Here is a 15,574-nt window from a genome sequence, read left to right on the forward strand (position 1 = left end):
AAGCCCATAGTCAAACAGCCGCGTCCATGAATTGGCTTCATGCGCCATTGAGCAGTTCCCATAGAAATCCATGGAACCGGTAAATGGAAGTCGTCTCCAGTTCTTGTATATCTCGATCTCATAAAAAACACGTTTTCAACGTACAAAAATGCCAAGTTACTCACACATACAAGACCAGTCCAGGCCTGCCATTAAAAGTATTGATATCAAAAATGACGCCAAGTTACGGTACTACAAACAATATAGCCTATCTTGCCTCACCGAAATTAAATAAGATGTATTCCAAAGCAATGCTACCCAATATTTCCTCAATTCTTTCAAGTCACTTGGCCCTGTGTGTATAAGCATGCACTACATGGACAGGCCAAACATATGTGTGGGTGGCTCTCTCACAGTCAAGATTGATTGAATAGTCCTGTATATGTCCAATTTGTATTGGTATGTATGTATTTCACTGCCCAGCCTTTCTGTTGCGTGAATGATAGTATGTTTCTTGGTATAAGTGTGTGTTCATAAATGTGAATGTAAGATGCTGCGAGGGAAATGTCGCCATGGGGATAAAGAAGTTCTCTATGTATGTATGTACAATATGTATTTTACATGCAGTATTTATTGTATGTAGCAAATATACAATAACTTGTACATGTACTCAAATTCAGTTCAGAAGCAAGTATAAACATGTTTTCTGCAGAAATATGCTTCCTGTAGTTACTCAGCAGCAGTTTTGTAGGCTACATGAATTTCAATGTGTTCCATGAGGCAATTCAAAATATTTGACTCTTTGATCTGACACAAAGTTTGCATGACATTGTAAAATGGTAAGATTATAAAACACAAGGCCAAGTGACTTGAAAGAACTGAGGAAATATTGGGTAGCATTGCTTTGGAATACATCTTATTTAATTTCGGTGAGGCAAGATAGGCTATATTGATTGTAGTACCGTAACTTGGCGTCATTTCGATATCAATACTTTCAATGGCAGGCTTGGACTGGTCTTGTATGTGTGAGTAACTCGGCATTTTTGTACGTTGAAAACGTGTTTTTTATGAGATATCATTTCTTTTTGCAAAGCGTTTTATTATGAGAGTGAGAAATGCAAAGTGACCCTGTAAGAAACGGTTGTGGATTATGGCTATCCTTGTGTGAATTTGTACACTCTGATGAGCGTGTAGCCTACCGTTTAGCAGTTTCGGTTTGCTATATATGTAAAACAGTGGCTGTGACAAAGGGTGCGGTGGCGTAAGTGTAAACGCAACAGAAACGCAGGTGAAATATGGCCAGTGTATGTACTCAACGGATTTGACGGGCATCCAACGAGCCTTGGTTGAGAAAAGAATCAGCAAGCCCGTAGTATTAGAGCTCCCTAGGTCGCAACTTGTGTACCCTGCTGTCCTGCTCAGTTGTCTGTTATTTCGTGGAGATGCACTTTTAGTGTTTGTAAGGTTTATAAGGCATTTTGATAGGCTTATCTGCAGGTGGGAATCCTCTTCGCTGTTTTGCTAAGCTAGAACCGGAAAACTTGATAGTGGAGAATAGGAGCAGACGCATATGTCCCAGCAGGCTTTGCATATGAGAAAATAACAACAGTGCGAGAGAAATTAGGATGAAATGATGAAATTGCGTAGTTGAAACAATATGTTTTTAGCAGAATGGGCATGTAGGTGAAGGTTGACATGATCACAGACTATAGTGCGAAATAAATGAAGTGACCATGAGCAAGCTTGGTTTCCTTATGGAACGGTATATATAACAGTCAGTATAAAGTATTAACCGTTAAGGTGGAGGGTTAAGTAATGTGAAATCTATTACACTGATGTGCTTTTCTCATGTTCAGTACTAGTAGTTATACTTATGAGTGAGTCATGATTTTAAATGTAATGTTTTAATGAGGAGTTGCAGAACGTACATACGTAGTAATTGCTTGTATGTGGCTAGATAGAGAACAGGGCGAGGTAACATGAATGTAGAAACGTGGCGTTTGCTGATAAGAAGGTTTTGTACGGTAGCCAAGTGAAGAAATATAGTTAGTAGAAATGGCACAGTGGTGAACTAGTGTAACTTTTTAATAAAAGGAATACATTTGCCGTCATGAAATGCATATGGGTGGCCGTGAGTGAGTTTTGGTAAAGACAATATAAAGGCGTAAGAAAACGTTAATGTAAAAGAGGAAATTATCTGCTTGAGGGCGAGGCGGGATTCAATCCTTCAACCGGAGGTTTACCAGTTTGTGACTTTGTTAGTGCAGCACCATGACATAGCTATGCAATGCGTGAAATATCATTAGCAAACCTGTCCGTGGTTTTAAAGAAGAACACAGGCCAGTAAGCACAGAAGAGCTCCCGTTGAATCCATATGGCTTTGCAATATTGTAGCCGGTTAATAACTGAAAGTGCAGACGGTACGTCATAATGCAGTGTATACGTTCGGTGAACGGCGGGTAGATATGGTGCAAAAGAAATAATTGAGAAGTAGTAGACAATTATTAGTGAGGGTAAAAGCAGGTTAAAGAAATGTGTCCCTAGCTGGGCTTGAACCCAAGACCCAATGTTCCTAAGACTAGGACCTTACCCACTAGGCCACAGACAGATTAGCTGTTGAAACTGGACATGTTTCAGAGTAAAAAGGTATGGGTATTTTGCGTGTGTATGCAAGTGTTTGATTGGGTCGTGAGGGTGAGGAAAAAATAAGAATGAGAAGAAGAAGAAGGAGAAAACGCAAAATCCCCTTAGTTTGGGGCTTTATTGTGTGGACATGTGAAGTTGTTTCTGAAATCTGTCTGTTGAAATGGGGTCAGAATGTACAGAATTTAATGTTTTTAAGGGCTGAGTGTCTGTGGCTGTTGTGGTTATTTCTGTGGGGAACCCTGAAAAGTGCCAAACTCTCGGTGCTGTATAGGTATGGGGCATGCCCCCGCCAAGGCATAACTTGGCGGGATGGCATACATTACATTACATTACTTTACATTACAGGCATTTAGCAGACGCTCTTATCCAGAGTGACGTACAACAAGTGCATCAGTTCAAGGTGCAGAGGTGCAGAAAAAACACACTAGAGTGAAGTAAAGATCGTAGTGCCAGAAGTGACCACATAGATCAGGACTCCAAACCTGTAGGGTAACCTGTTCAGCAAACAAACAAACAATCCTGCCAAGTACAAAACTAGCACTGAAATCACATTTGCCTAAAAAAACAATCCTGCCAAATAAAAACTAACGTGATCGCATTAGCCTAACTAGGTACATTGAGCTAAACTAGAGGCTAGGGAGGGGTGGGGAGAGGTGCAGCCTGAAGAGATGTGTCTTTAGTCTGCGCTTGAAGGTAGTCAGATTCTCTGCAGTTCTGACTGCCACGGGAAGGTCATTCCACCAGCGAGGGGCCAGGACAGACAGCAGACGCGAACGGGAAGTACAGACACGAAGAGGGGGAGGTGCCAAGCGTCCAGAGGTGGCAGAACGGAGAGGTCTGGCTGGTGTGTAGGGTCTGATGATCCTCTGGATGTATCCTGGTGCTGACCCCTTAGCTGCCTGGTATGCAAGCACCAAAGTCTTAAATTTGATGCAAGCCATAACAGGCAGCCAGTGGAGGTCAGTGCGCAGGGGGGTGACATGGGAATGTCTGGGGAGGTTGTAGACCATACATGGCATACCTGCCATCCCAATCTGATGAAAAACACACTTTCAACATACAAAAATGGCAAGTCACTCACACATACAAAGCACTGTCTATAAGTCATACATTCAAATCTAGGCCTGCCATTAAAAGTATTGATATCAAAATTGTGCCAAGTTAAATGCGACAATATTGCCTATCTTAGCTCAGACAAATTAAACAAGCTGTATTCCAAAGCAATGCTACCCAATGGTTCCTAAATTCTTTCAAGTAACTTGGCCCTTTGTTCAGAAAATATAAATGACTTTCCAGCAACAATCATACGGATGAAAAAGCAATAGTTTAAATGCTTTACTTTTAGATACCCAGCAAGGCACTATAATGAGTGAGAGATTTTCCTGAGTCCGAGGTGGGATTCTAACCCTGCGTGTCGCTCATCAAATATTATTGCAGGCAGACGCGCTACACGGCAAGCTAGTTATGCTATCTGTCTGTCATCTGGATAGCAAGGTGGCTAACGTTAAACTCAGCCAAAACGTTGAACGTGAAGCATGTGGGTATATTTTATTATTAGTTGTATAAATATGCAAATATAAATGAGTTTCCCGCAAAGATTATACAGATGCAAAAGAAATAGTTTAAATGTTTTATTTTTAGTTGCCCAGCAAGGCAATGTAGGCCTAATGACTGGGAAGTTTCCATGAGTACGAGGGGAGATTCAAACCTGGGCTGTCACACATGAAAGAAGACCAGGTTAAAACCTAGTATATGGCTGGACCTAACAGTGTTTCCTCTAGGATTTTTTTCAGCAGCGGGGGGAAAGGGTTTTGTTGTACCTGGGTGGTGCGTGCGTGCCGCTGGCGTCGGAGTGAATATCAATAGGTCATTTAAAAATATGAAATAAAATGACACTTGACTGCAAAACAAACATTAGAACGTATTTTTTGACAACTAGTAAGAACATTAAAATATTGTAGTAGCCACCATTAACGTTACATATTTTAGAACTAGAAGGCATTTCTTTCCCTTCAAAACCTTCAAAACGGAGCATAGCTACTTTGAGCCCCTAGCCTACTAGCGAAAGTAACGTTAGCGAGAGCACATTATCAACCACCCAAGGGGCGGGACGTGTATCGACCACCTGAACTGCTAGTGTATTTACTTTGTAATTTATTAGAGAGAACTGGACATCGTTACCTATTAAAATGTAAGTCCTGTAAAAATACACATAATAAACTGTCTAAATGTGAAACCAACTTCATACATATACATTTAGTTATATTAATACAGCCTTATTTACTATATTAACTTTAAGACAAGCAACACGCTCGGAATTATCTCATCGCAACCCACTAAACCCAATGGCGCAGACGTTGCTTCATAATTTCAAACTGCTTTCCTAACGGCTATTTTGCGTCCTGCGACTTGGGTTACAATTGTGAATATGTACGCATTCCTGGACGTGCCGACATATTCATTTATATGGGGTGGTCGATACAGGTCCCCTTAGCAACCAAAAGCTAACACTGGGCCAGCTCTGACTTATTTGCCAGCACTGAAAAAAATCGCGAAAGTACTGAAAAAATAACCACTGGAGGATTACAAAGACATTTTTCCTACATAACTAGGCATCTACAGGTTGTTACCGATATTTCGCCTATTTCATATATAGTTGCAAATCTGTTTACCTTACCTAACTAACGTTACCTGGAACATTATTTCACGATATATTATTAATATTAATAAGAATTTGTTGACCATGAACATCAATAGAGAATACATTGCGAATGATTATTTAAACTGTAAAATCTATCTAACTTAAGGTTAGTTAGTTAAATCTACCTTTTTTCTTGTTCCTCGGTAACGTAATCCTCTGCCCTGTTTGTCATTCTGCCTGAGGAGAAAATGCTGTACTCGCAGCATTGGTGTAACCAATGGTGTAACTTCATCACTCAGTCAGTAACTCAGTCACAGACATTCGCATTTGTAGGGCTGGCCCCCTGTTGCGGTCCAGGCAAAAATGTCACAGAGAAGTACTAGAGAAGTAGCTGTAGGAATAGTAAAATTGCTGTTTTAAACGTGTAGTCTACTTCTTGCGTGTGACTTCGATGAGTCGTTAGGAAGGTAGCTAATAATTTTCGGTGAAAATGCCGAAACCGGAACTCTCTGAAACGTGGGTGTATTTTATTATTTTTGTGCTTATTAATTTCATAGTCATTATCTTACGCCAGTTTCTATGCGACCGGTAACGTTACCTACCTGCCCGAAGTGCACAGCTGATTATAGAGTTTAATTTGACAGCGAACTGTACTGTTATACAGCTGGTCTGTCGTGTTGTTAGCAAGGTAGCTAACGTTAAACTCTGTAAAAATGCCAAAAGCGGAACTGTCTAAAGTGTGGGTGTATTTTTTTGTATTTGAGAAATATAAATCAGTTTCCCGCAAAGACTATACAGATGCAAAAGCAATAGTTTATATGTTTAATTTTTAGTTACCCAGGAAGGCAATGTAATGAGTGAAGTTTCCATGAGTCCGAGGGGGGGCTCGAGCCTGGGCTGTCACAAATGCAGAAGTGTCGAAGGCAGATGTCCAATGGGGAGACATATGCGGGCTTGGAGCATTTGTGATGAAGAAGAGGGAGGAGAAAATGCAAAATCCCCTTCATTTGGGGCTTTTATTGTGTGGACGTGTGAAGTTGTTTGTGAATTATGTCTGTTGAATGGCGTCTGAAGGTACAGAAATGAAGGTTTTAAGGGCTGAGAGTCTGTTGTTGTTGCGGTTAATTCTGTGGGGAACCCTTAAAAATGCCCAACTCTCTGTGCTGTATAAGTATGGGGCATGTCGCCCTGCCAAGGCGTAACTTGGCTGGATACCTGCCATCCTGACATGAAAAATATTATACAAGGACACTATGTGGCACAACTAACGAACAGGTCTGCATAATTGAGCGATATGCCAAGAAAGTCATCCCTTGAAATGATGATTTTAATTTTTGCTCACATTTCAGGATGAAACTGGCAACCTTTGTTCTATCTGCATCTTGAATATGTTTGCGAACGTTAGCTAATGCTTGCCATCTTGAATGCACGTAGGTCAGCATCAGGGATATCCAGAGTATTTGGTAATTCATTATAATAGAAATCATGCAGTGACTAAATATTACACATGATTAAAAATGATTAAATAGTGCACATATAAACACCAAACTGCTTAGCTAACTCAGTGGTAACATAACTAGACCTATATAGTTACCTAGATATGTATTGCATTACCTTAACAATGACAGAATTTTATTGGAGTCCAGCTATTCTGCAGTTAATCAGGCAGCATATGAATTTAAAAAGCTGATTAAACTTAATCCGAACTATCTGTACGTCATTAAACAGTACACGCACACCTTCCAACCAGTCAGAATTGAGCAATCACCCTGACCATAGTATCAAATGTATTAACTCTCTCTGTCTCAGTGCAGTGTTAATGTACTGTAGTGGTCCGTGTTTATATACTGTATTAACCCTCCCTCAGTACAGTGATAATGTAATGTGTGCAGTATGCACATACAATATTAACCCTCTCTCTCAGTGCAGTTTTAAAGTACTGTAGTAGTGTGCATACTGTATTAAACCCTCTCAGTGCAGTGTTAATATACTGTAGTCTGCAGTCCATGTGTATGCACTGTAAGAACCATCTCTGGACCTTAATAATTTGGAGTCATAAAGATCAGAAGGCTGTGAACACAGCTGAAAAGACAATTGTCCACAGCCTGGAGATTGCTGTGGGACAGTCTTTTACCCCACCAAAACTTGTGGCCTACAGGAACGAGAATAAACAGATGACCAGGACATGCTCTGTTTTCATGTCATAGAAAGCTCTCACAGGCACCCCTGGGTCAGATGGGAATCTGGTTTACCATTACACACATTATGGACTGAAAGAAAGCATTATATGTATGTGCATGTAAATAACTGGGGATGATGTGATAAATGTGCTGGACTGTGAATAATATCAACAGAAATGCAGATGATATTGAAAAGTATCTATTTTATTTGTATAGCGCTTTTTACTGAGAACTGTCACAAAGTCACTTCACAGAATAGTAAGACATATAAAAGCATGAGATCATGTTCCATCACACAAAGTATCTTATCACTATCACTAGATTTTAGTGGTTCCCCTGTGTCTACAAGAGAAGGGCAATATACATCCTGGATGAGAGTGGGGAGGGGGGTCTCGATGGTGGGGATTCCTGTCCAGAGGAATTTGGGTATACAAAGGGAAGCATGTAAAGTGGAAGACTTTCTCAGGATTACATGTAAGGGAAGTCCTAAGAAACATTCGGGGAGAATCTGTTTAACAGTTCTGCTGGTACAGTAATACTCTGTCACAAGCATGTTGGGCATAAATCAATAATCTCTTTGTTTTCCTTTTCTTTGTCTTAGTTTGTTAGATGTACGGTTTTTTCTCTATTTACAGAACAATTGTCCTTATTTCTCTTGCTTTGTAATTAAAATGTTTCATTGAACCACCTATCCTTGGTTATCACCAAATGTCTTCACTCACTCACTCGTCCCCATTGCGCGGCTGTCGAATAGGGCAGCAACAAAGTCCCTCCATTTCCTTTGGTCTTTGGCCAGCTTCTCTATGGTCCCCCAGTTCTGTTGGTGTTGTTGGAGTGCTTTCTCTGTTATCCTGCACCATGTTATTTTGGGCCTCCCTTTCCTTCTTTTGCCTTCTGGGGTCCAGTGTAATGCGACTTGGGATTGCTTTGATGTCCATTCTGAGCATATGGTCAATCCAGGTCCACCTGCATCTCCTGAGTATGGAGTGTATGTCATCTTGCTGGGTGATTTTGAGAAGGTTATTGTTGGAGATGGTCTTTGGCCAGAATATATGCAAGATCTTATGTAGGCATGATGTGTGGAAGGTGGATAGTTTGTGAGTGTCCTGTTCTGTTGTTTTCCAGCATTCTGCACCGTGGAGTAGTGTTGATAGTACACAGCTTTGGTAGATACGGAGTTTGTTTTTGGTACTGTATTGGTTGGATTTCCAGATTTGTCGTCGTGGTAAATGGTGCTTCCTAGGTATGTGAAGTTATCAGTGTTGTCTAAGACCTGTTCCTCTATTGTTATTTCTGTTGGTGTATTGATGTTGATGGGCATGACTTTGGTTTTACTGTTGTTGATCACCAGTTCTACTTGTTGTCCGTAGGACTGGAGTCTTTTTGTCTTTTCTTGCAAGTGCGTATGTGTATGTGAGTGGAGGGCTAGGTCATCCGCAAAGTCAAGATCTTCGATGGTGGAATAGAGGGTAAATCAAATTCCTCTTGCCTCGTCTTCTGTTGTTCTCCGCATGACCCAGTCTATGGTAAGGTTGAACAGTAGTGCTGACATCACACATCCTTGGCGGACTCCTGATCCTACAACAAAGCTGGTGTTGTTTGCTCCCACAGTGCAGGAAAAGGTGTGGTAGAACTGTTGGATGATGTTCACTATGTGGGAGGGGATGCCGTAGCTTCTTATGATCTTCCAGGGGCTATCACGGTGGATGCTGTCAAAAGCCTTCTGGAAGTCGATAAAGTTTATATACAGTTGTCGTTGCCATTCATTGCACTGCTCAATGATGTTCCTGAGAGTGAAGATATGGTCAATGCATCCTTTGTCATTCCTGAATCCAGCTTTTTTGTCTCTGAGCACTTTGTCTACTTTTGATGTGATTCGGTGTATAATGATCTTGCAGAATATTTTTCTTGGAACAGAGAGAAGCGTAATGCCCCTCCATTCGTTGCAGTCATATAATGTGCCTTTCTTTGGTACTTTAACAATCACTCCTTTCGTCCAGTCTGATGGTATCTTCCCTTCCACCCAGATGTCAGTGTATAGTGGAAGGAGAATGTTTGCAGCTAGTTCTGGATTGGCTTTGAAGAGCTCTGCATTTAAATTTGTCAGCACCTGGGGACTTTCCGTTCTTGAGTGATTTAATGACTTTGATGATTTCTATTTTTGTTGCTGGGTTGATATTGATGTCCAGGTCATCTGCAGGTTCTTGTGTTTTTATTGGGTGTAGAGGGGGATCTCTGTTGAGAATCTCTCTGAAATGTTCTGTCCATCTTTACTCCTGTTCTTTTTCTGTGATGAGTAGTTGTCCTTGTTTGTCTTTGATATGATTATTGGTTCTGAATGTTCTTCCGCATAACAGCTTGGTGATTTTGTAGACTGTTCCTTGTTGGTTATGGGAAGCTGTTTTTTCAGCTGCGTTTGCCAGCTCCTCCAGGTAGGCTCTCTTGTCTCTCCTTACTAGCCTGTCTGTTGATATTTTGGTACTGGACTTGTAGTTCCGGTTTGAGCCTGGATGATTTGGTGCTGTTTATTTTGATTTTCAAGTCTCTTCTCTCTTCAATAGTCTTCCATGTTTCACTACTGATCCATTCCTTACATTGTTTTCTCTTGTGCCCAATAACTTTCTTGCTGGTTTCATTGTAGGTTTCAATTATATTTGCCCAATGTTTGTTGATGTCGATCTCATTCTCATCATCATCTTCCTTTGCAGTATTGGAGAGGGCTTGATATCTATTCCGGACTTGTATTGTGAATATTTTCTTTATGGATGGGTCTTTCAGCATGTAGAAATCAAATTCAGGAGTTCCTTTGGGTGGTGGGCCTGCTCTTCTCAGCTTCAGTTTGATGTGTGCTGTTACAAGGTGGTGGTCACTGGAGACATCTGCTCCTCTTCGCACTTTGACATCTCTCAGCGAGCGTCTCTACTTGCCGTTGATCATCAAATGGTCGATCTGGTTCTTTTCTTTCCCATTTGGTGAGAGCCATGGCAATTTGTGGATGTTCTTGTGGGGAAACAGAGTGCCTCCAATTACCATGTTTGATAGACAGAATGCATCTAGTCTCTCACCATTGTTGTTCATTACACCACATCCATGTTTACCCATTGCTCTCTCGTAGTTGCTTTTGTCGTTGCACACCTTTGCATTTAGGTCGCTGCAGGCTACGAGAAGATCATGGTCTTATTGTGTCATGATAAACTGCTTTCCCTTTTCAGTGCATCTAACGTACATTGTTTGCATATACAGTGAGCACCATAATTCATTGGTCAGTGACACATTTTTTGTTATTTTGGTTCTGTACTCTAGCACTTGGAGTTGGAAATGACAACGAGGTTGAAGTGCAGACTGTCCGCTTTAATTTGAGGATATTTTCATCCATATCGGATGAACCGTTTAGAAATGACAGCACCTTTTGTACATGGTCCCCCCATTTTAAGGTACTACAAGTATATGTTGAATTGGCTTCACAGATGTGTTTCCTTAGGCAGGTGTATTCATTTGTGTCGTTAGTGAATGCAGAAGAGAGCTGTTGATATCTAGTCTTGATTCTAGACTTTGCAATTGCCTTTGGAGATTGTTGTTGGTGTGTGACAACATGAGGAAGACAGCAGTGTTGATGCAAATTAAGCTGGCTGTCATAAGGCTCAGAAATGAAAATCAATCAATCAGGAGCATTGCAAAAACGCTGGGCCTGCCGAAGTCAACAGTTTGGTTCATCATTAACAAGAAAAAAACAACTGGTGAACTCAATTATGTCAAAAGACCCGGTAGACAGAGGAAGACCACTGTAGTGGATGACCAGAGAATACTCTCTATGGTGAAGAAAACCCCCCTGTCAACAGCCCAATAGATCAAAAACACTCTCCTGGATGCAGGTGTAGATGTGTCAAAGTCTACCATACGTAGAAGACTACACCAGCAGGACTACAGAGGGTACACTACAAGATGCAAACCACTGATAAGCCTGAAGAACAGAAAGGCGAGATTTCAGTTTGCTGAAAAGCACCTAAAAGAGCCCAAATAGTTCTGGAACAAAGTCTTGTGGACAGATGAGACAAAGATTAACATGTACCAGAGTGATGGAAAGAGGAAAGTGTGGAGAAAAAAAGGAAATGCCCATGATCCAAAGCATACCACCTCATCCATGAAACATGGTGGAGGGGGTGTTATGGCTTGGGCCTGTATGGCTGCCAGTGGAACGGGCTCACTTGTCTTCATCGAAGATGTGACTGCAGACAGAAGTAGAACAATGAATTCTGAAGTCTACAGAAATATTTTATCTGCTCAGATAAAACCAAATGCCTCAAAACTCATTGGACGGCACTTCATCATGCAACAAGACGATGACCCGAAACATACTGCTAGAGCAACAAAGGGGTTTTTGACGGCTAAAAAGTGGAAAATCCTTGACTGGCCGAGTCAATCACCGGATCTGAATCCAATTGAACATGCAATTTACGTGCTGAAGAGGGGACTGAAGGCAAAAAGTCCCCGAAACAAGCATGAACTGAAGATGGCTGCAGTACAGCCCTGGCAGAGCATCACAAGGGAAGATACCCAGCGTTTGGTGATGTCTATGCATCGCAGACTTCAAGCAGTTATTTCATGCAAAGGATATGTGACCAAATATTTAAAATGATTACTTTATTCTACATTTTGTTAAACTGTCCAATATTTTTTGATGCCCAAAAATGGGGGGGACTATGTACAAAAGGTTCTATAATTTCTAAATGGTTAATCCGATATGTATGAAAATACCCTCAAATTAAAGCTGACAGTCTGCACTTCAACCTTCATTGTCATTGTATCCTTTCGAACTCAAAGTGCTAGAGTACAGAACCAAAATAACAAAAAATGTGTCACTGTCCAATGAATTATGGTGCTCACTGTATGTTGACCGGGGTACATCTCTGTGAGGACCAATCAGGCTTTATATGCGGTTTAGGGGAAACATGGTAATACGGGTTATTCACTGGGCATAGTGATAGTTTCACTGACCAGAACTGCAGCTGCTTTGGGACAGATCCTAGTATTAATTCATATAAAATGTAATTGGGTCAGAGTCTGGGATTCTTAGATCTTCATTTATACTAAGTCTCTCTCTCAGTAGATGGAGTAATCTTAGTTAAGGCTCCCTTGTTCAGCTGTTAGTTTCGGTAAGCGGATAAATATATTTTCCAGGTTAAAGTTGGTTAATGGCGCAGAAACCTTATTTGCAAGATTCCTGGATGAGAAGCACCTTTACCTGCTAGGATAGGAGGTCTTAGTGTCAGAGAACAATTAGATGAATGCCTGGCAGCAGTAGATAGTCTTGCCTTCAGAGTGTAAGTCTGGCCATTATTTCAGCATACCACAGTAAATACACGTATACACAAACCCGTGTTCTCACAAACATCCATGTTACAGGTTAATGAAGTCAGATACACTTGGTTTTCCTCCCTGTGGACATGTCGACATCGTTACATCTGTCACAGTTTGGTGTTAATGTACATTAATGTGCGGTCAGTGTGTATATGCTGTATTAACCTAGGTGTCTGTATGCAGGTGGGTGGGGTTTGAGCACCATGACTTCCAGGGGCAGCAGTTTGTGCTAGAAAGGGGGGAGTACCCTCACTGGAATGCCTACAGTGGCAACCTGTCCTACCACGTGGAGAGGGTGATGTCATTTTGACCAATCTACTGCGCTGTGAGTGTGTGTGCATGTGTTTGTGTGAGTGATTAAATGTGTGCGTGTATGTATATGTTTGTATATTTGTGTGTGCTTGTGTGTGTGTGTGTCTGACAACTTCAGTATGTCTGACATCCTCTGTGAGTGTACCCATGTTTATTCATGTGAGTGTTTGTGTGTCTGTGTGTATGTATTGGCATATGTGTGTGTGTGTGTGTGTACGCGTGTGTTTGTATGTGTCTGATAGCCTCTCTCTGATCTCAGTCCCACCAGAGCAGTCGCATGATAATCTTTGAGAAGGAGAACTTCCTGGGTCGCAGTGTGGAGCTGTGTGAAGACTACCCCTCCCTGCAGGCCATGGGCTGGTGCAACAATGAAGTGGGATCCATGCATGTGCAGTGTGGCGCGTGAGTGCATCATCCGTTGACCATTCCCACTCTCAAATGCCCCATTCACACCCTCAGGGCAAACACACACTCACTCCAAGTGCTGGGGAGAAACCTCACATTTACAAAAATGGAATTACCAGAAATGGCAATTCATTTAGCATTTTAGTGTTATTAGTTATTTAGTTTTAGTGTTATTTACTGAGATATGAGATCTTTCCATCATGTAGAGCTGTGTGATATCTTTCAATGCCTGTAGAAAAGCCCCCAAAATTATGAAAGGCTTCATTTGACTTCCTTTATCTCTCTCTCCTCCCTCCCTCTTTCTTCCCATCCCTTGCTTTTTCTCTTTCCCCCTGCCCCCCATCTCCCCCCACCCACTCTCTCTCTACCCCCATGCTTCCCCCGCTCTACCCCCTTTTCCTCACTCTCTGTACCCCCGTCCCCCACTCCCTCTACCCCTGTGCCCCCCCCCCCACCCCCTGCGCCCTCGGAGTGTGAGAGGCACAGTGGAGACTACCAGCACTGGAGGAACTGGGGATCCCACTGCCAGACCCCCCAAATCCAGTCCATTCGCAGGATCCAGCATTGAGGGGGAGCCCCAAAACCAACCCACTGAGACCAGCCGACCCGCTCCCACTCACCAACCTTTTAACTGTACAGACCTACTCTGACTCTGACATACTGATACCAGTCTGTCACCGACATACTGAGAGACACTGGTGGTGGTCCGTTATACTGACACTCCCCGCTGATCTTGGTCTCAGCACTGTGACACACAAAAATGACAGGAGGACCAGAACACTGAGACTAACACACACACATTCCTAGCTGACAACCATCCGTTCCAGCTTAGTAGTATTAGTTGCCAATACCCTCCACCAAGGGGCACTATGGAGGGTGAATCGTAGCACATCGACACATGGCACAGCATGGATGCCTTCCAATGGGCGGGGCTGTGTATGTAGGTGTGCAAGCATACATCACCCAGGACTATGGGTGCAGTGGAGACTGTACACCTCAGGGCAGATTATCCCTGTGTTAGGCTAATGTTACTCTATATGACCAAAAGTATCTGGACACCCCTTGGTCTGGGACTGTTTTTCATGGTTTGGGCTAGGCCCCTAGGTTCAATTGAAGGCAAATTTTTATGCTACAGCATACAATCACATTCTAGAGGATTCTGTGCTTCTCCAACAGTTTGGGGAAGGCCCTTTCCCGATTCAGCATGAATTCCCCCTGGGAACACAGCGAGGTCCATATAGAAATTGTTTTGTCGAGAATGATGTGGAAGAATCTGACTGGCCTACACAGAGCCCTGACCTCAACCCCATCCAACACCTTTGGGATCAGTTGGAAAGGCAACTGCAAGCCAAGCCTAATCGCCCAATCAATGCCTGACCTCACTTAATGCTCTTCTGACTGAATGAAAGCAAATCCCTGCAGCGATGCTCCAACATCTAGTATAACGCCTTCCCAGAAGAGTGGAGGTTGTTACAACAGCAAAGGGTGGACCAACTCCATAGTGCTGCCCATAATTTTGGAGTTTGAGATGTTGAATGTCAGGTGTCCACATACTATCGGCTATGTAGTGTACACGTCCCATCATAGTGCAGTGCAGGTTGGATTTAATACTGAGTGCTGGAGGAGGAGGAATCAGGCAACAACTAATAAATGTGTTCAACTTCAGAGAAAGCCTCCGGGCCATTATTTCAGTGTGTATGTGTATGTCTCAGAGTGCTTAATATTTTTGAGGATGGAGGTGAGCCAAGCCCCCGGAGCCCCCCCCCCCCCCCCGAACACTCACACACACTGATGCACCTAAAGTACTTTCTAGTACGCTTTCATTTTCCCCTTTGAAGGCACAGCTGCATAAGTAAACCTGTATATTGTTTTTGTAAGTACGGCCTTTTTGAATTTAAATTAATTCTAATTAATTAAGTTAAATTAAATATACTGAAGACAACTGAGTGCAGCATGAGGAATTGGCTCCAGGGTTTGTGTAAGACATTCACAAAAGTGGTTTGTCAAGACTTACTGAATTTGTACTGAGGTAAAAATAAGAACATGGTCTCTA

General features: G+C 42.2%; 1 pseudogene; it reads left to right on the forward strand.

Moving 5' to 3' along the window:
- The first annotated feature begins 8,957 nt into the window (after positions 1–8,957).
- LOC135258583 (beta-crystallin A1-like) lies at positions 8,958–15,246 on the forward strand (annotated as a pseudogene).
- Positions 15,247–15,574: the final 328 nt, after the last annotated feature.

Source organism: Anguilla rostrata, chromosome 7 (genome assembly GCF_018555375.3).
Source record: "Anguilla rostrata isolate EN2019 chromosome 7, ASM1855537v3, whole genome shotgun sequence".
NCBI lineage: Eukaryota > Metazoa > Chordata > Actinopteri > Anguilliformes > Anguillidae > Anguilla > Anguilla rostrata.